Raw genomic sequence first — 4411 nt, 5'->3', positions numbered from 1 at the left:
AACCAGCTAAAACCAGCCTGGCCAGGCTGGGAGACCAGCTAAAACCAGCCTAGCCAGGCTGGGAGACCAGCTTGACCAACCAGCTAAAACCAGCCTGACCAGCCTGGCCAGGTTGGGAGACCAGCTAAAACCAGCCTAGCCAGGCTGGGAGACCAGCTTGACCAGCCTGGCCAGGCTGGAAGGCCAGCTGACCAACCAGCTAAAACCAGCCTGGCCAGGCTGGGAGACCAGCTAAAACCAGCTATTTCCAGCTTAAACCAGCTAAAACCAGCCAACCAGCATAGGCTGGTTTAAGCTGTTTTTTTCAGCAGGGTTACCACTGCTGTTTGATGAACTCGTGAAAAACGGCACGAGAGAGAAAAGAAACAGAGCGAGAAAAAAGAAATAGACGCGAATGGAAACGCGAATGACAAGCTAACGTGCTGCGTGCTGCAGATGCGCTGCACTCGCGGTTTTAGAATAAAAGCGAACGATCAAATTAATCAGTGATAGATAATAGATAATATCAGAAATATGGTGGGAATTAAGTTATATTTTATCACTTTAAACAACAGAGAGTGATAGAGATTTTACAGAAAAACAAAGCTACACGGAGCTACAATCACAAACCAGCAGCACTGCAAACAGGAAGCAGGAATAACACTGTCCAACAGCGACACCGCAATATCCACACCAGTGCGGTGACTATAAGAGAGCAGCGTAAAATTGAGAGCATGCATCAAGTTTTGTGCATGAGCAAAGGAAATTGGCGTGCGAGCGGAGAGATTCACGCGGTCGTATTACATGAATGCGCTCTCGCCTTGTAATAATGCGCTCGCGACATTTGTCATTAAAATAACGCCGTATACTCCCGACAGGGAATCTCAGTCACCGTTAGCTGAACGGAGCGAAACTGCAGTAACTCAAAGGGAAATAAATCCCTGGTGGATAAAGAATAGTTTTGAGTGTATTCCTCAATCTACACTGAACAAAATTATAAACGCAACACTTTTGTTTTTGCCCCCATTTTTCATGAGCTGAACTCAAAGATCTAAGACTTTTTCTATGTACACAAAAGGCCTATTTCAACAATGGGCCTCAGGATCTTGTCACGGTATCTCTGTGCATTCAAAATGGCATCAATAAAATGCACCTGTGTTTGTTGTCCATACCATACGCCTGCCCATACCATAACCCCACCGCCACCATGGGCCACTCGATCCACAACGTTGACATCAGCAAACCGCTCCCCCACACGACGCCATACACGCTGTCTGCCATCTGCCCTGTACAGTGAAAACCGGGATTTATCCGTGAAGAGAACACCTCTCCAAAGTGCCGGACGCCATCGAATGTGAGCATTTGCCCACTCCAAGTCGGTTACGACAACGAACTGCAGTCAGGTCGAGACCCGGAGGACGATGAGCATGCAGTCTCACAGGCATCTTTTGCTGTAATGTGTCAGTAGGAAATCAGGGTGTCCGCGGGGTCTTAAAAAGTATTAAAAGTTGATAAATCAATTTAGAGAAAATTAAGACCCTTAAAAAGTATTAAAACATCTTAAATGCCATTTTCCAAGGTATTAAATTTTGTATCATCTTTTCATTATGTGTATTTGTCGGAATAGTGGGGTTCTCTGTAGTTTATTTGTAGACGTCATCTGTTACAGGCTCACTGACTGACTGCGCCGCTGCGTGATAGCGCGGGACTTGTTACTTGATCCAATATGTAGGGTATTTAAATTGCTTTTGAATGAGCGCTCGCAGTCGCAGGTCACTTTCGATTTGCGATCGCGCGCGCACTGTGTAAAGGGAGCACATCTTACGATATAAATTATTTGTCAATGAGCTCAGGATCTGTTGAGGAGCAAATCCTAAATTACGCTGCTAAATGCGTAAAATTAACCGAACTCTTCAAAAGGTTTAAATTCGGCTGCTGCAGCAGAGGACAGTTACTGCCGCAGAGGTAAGAAGAAAACTGAAAATACAGCTAGCACAAGTCATCTTCACACTACTTCTGCCAGTTAGGTCCTGTTTTTTTTTTGTTTTTTTGACAGTAGCCTACATTGTATTAAACAGTTATAAGCTTAGCGTAGAACCCCAGTATATTTTAAAATGTCATTGCTTCGTGATAATTGGTTAACTTAAGTGTTAACGAGCCTGTTACTGAATTGCATGACTAAAATATCAGCAGATAAAGTGGGATTTAGGCTGTGATGTAGGCTACTTGCAATACAGTCTAACACATCAAAAACCTATAGCAATATTCAAAGTAAAGTTCACTACAAATGTCTATAGTACTATGGCTAATTCTTATTTCACTTTACTTGTTTTTTTCAAGGCAATCGGTTTGCATGCTTTTTTTTAAGTAAGGTTTACTAATTGGAATTTACAGTGTAGGGTGGACTGCAGAGTCAAGTGTCATGGAGGTAGGAAGACACAATGAGAGAGACACACCCTGATACAGATGCTGCCAGTTTCTTAATAATGTGGCTCTAATGAATTATTAATTAACTCTTAGGATAGGAGGAACCTGTGCATGTATGTCACACACACAAACACAGAGAGAGAGAGAGAGAGAGAGATCATACTCACACACACACTTTACATCACACACACACAAATGCACATGCAGCACATACTAGCAACACTTCAGCATACATTATTTCACAAATAATTGTATATAAAAAAAGGATTTACTGCTGCTACTATTTATAGTTTTTGCTATATATTCTATTCCCTTTTTTGCTATTATTACTTGTTTGTATTCATGTGTATTCCAATGTTGAGAGCAGTCAGTGAGAAAATATTTTGCTGTAATGTTTAAGTCCTATACTGGGTTCATTAACTAGGATGTTGCTGGAATCAGTACAGCCAGAGACCCTGGTCTTTCAACACCTGTGCTGTGAGGAAGGATGCTACGGTAGGCCAAGCAGAGACAGGGAGGAAAAATCCAACAGACAGACAGTGACAACAAAGAACAACATACTGTAATGACAGTAACAGCAGACAAATGGCATAAACAGACAGCACACAGACTCTACAACATCCTCAGATTCTTTTTCTTTTGTTTTAACTGTATGTGTAAATTTGTTATAAACGTGTGCTCTTTAAAAAGTAGTAAGCATTGTTTGCCAGACACATACATTAAATGTTTAAATATCTGTTACATATATGGTACTGCTTATATTATTTCACCATCTGTACACAAATGTAAGTAGTGAATGTGTGTGTCCGTGGGTGGGGCTGTGTCGGTGTGGTAATGTGGGCTGGTGTGGCTACAGTGCCAGGACTGAATTTTTGTCCCAGTCCGCCCCTGCGTTAAAGTGTCACCAATGTAACCGGTTAAAACTTGCAGTGGCGATGAGGTCTTAAAATGTATGGTAAGAGTCTTAAAAAAGGTCTTAAAAGGTATTACATTTAACTCCATGGAACGAGCCGTTTTAGGGGGGCGTGGCAGAGTCTTAACTTTGATAAAGAATATCTCTTTGGTTTTGAGACTTTAGTCTTTGCAACTTCAGGGATCTTATCTATTCACAATCAGCTTGTAACACTCCAAAGAGAAAGGAAAACTTGAAAACGCATCATATGACCCCTTTAAAGTCACACTGAGGAAAGTAAAAAACAGGAGAATTATTAGAAATTTCTTGGGAGGAGTTCCGGTGCTATGCAAATTTAAGGTGGGGCTATAGCCCCAGCAGGCCCTGCCCTATAGCGGCACTACTGTATATTAGGCTGGTGTAGTTTGCTGGAGGACAGCTGGAAAAGAACACTGAAAACACGATAGGTGAGTAGAACACTATTAGTACACTATTGTCCAAATTGATGTACTTTATTTGTTATTATTAAAAGTGTAACCATCATTGCATGTGCATTACTACTATCAAACAAAACCCTCCCTGCAACGTCCTGGAAGGGTTTGTTAAGGCTAAAAAACATTAGGTCATTAGGCAAAAGAAAACATAATTAGTGATCAGATTGCATATAAAATGTATAAATTATTAAAAAAATGTACCTGAATAGATTTACTATGTACTAAGACTGATGTAGGGGAGCGCGGGGCACAAACTTACGTGGGGTTCGTTTTTAACATGCATAGTTTAAATATTTCCACACATGCTAGCATAACCAAATTTACGGCATTTACTAGTTACCATATCAGCATCTTAAAAGGTATTACATTTAACTCCATGATTCCTGTATATACCCTGGAAATATAAGATTGCATTTATAATATTATAAAACATGTCATATTCATTCAAACTTAATTTTTTAGGATTTTAAATGACTTTTTATATTTAATTAAAGGGGTCACATGATGCTTTTTTAAAGATCATTATTTGATGTATTTGGTTTAACAGAATATGTTGACATGCTTTAATGTTCAAAAAACACATTATTTTTCAAATACTGTACATTATTGTAGGTCCTCT

At 40.3% G+C, this 4411-nt stretch overlaps 1 protein-coding gene across 1 annotated transcript in view; it reads left to right on the top strand.

Moving 5' to 3' along the window:
- Positions 1-3744: 3744 nt before the first annotated feature.
- LOC107668085 (uncharacterized) overlaps positions 3745-4411 on the top strand; it is a 33223-nt gene continuing 32556 nt past the window's right edge. The window contains exon 1 of the mRNA XM_016459865.1: positions 3745-3765. The gene's annotated coding sequence lies outside the window, so the exon portion shown is untranslated. The remainder of the gene's footprint in view (positions 3766-4411) is intronic.

This window comes from Sinocyclocheilus anshuiensis, unplaced genomic scaffold (assembly GCF_001515605.1).
Source record: "Sinocyclocheilus anshuiensis isolate Anshui unplaced genomic scaffold, SAMN03320099.WGS_v1.1 scaffold1030, whole genome shotgun sequence".
In the NCBI taxonomy this organism is placed as follows: domain Eukaryota; kingdom Metazoa; phylum Chordata; class Actinopteri; order Cypriniformes; family Cyprinidae; genus Sinocyclocheilus; species Sinocyclocheilus anshuiensis.
Note: the sequence above shows the minus strand (reverse complement) of the source record. Positions and strands in the feature narration are given on the sequence as shown.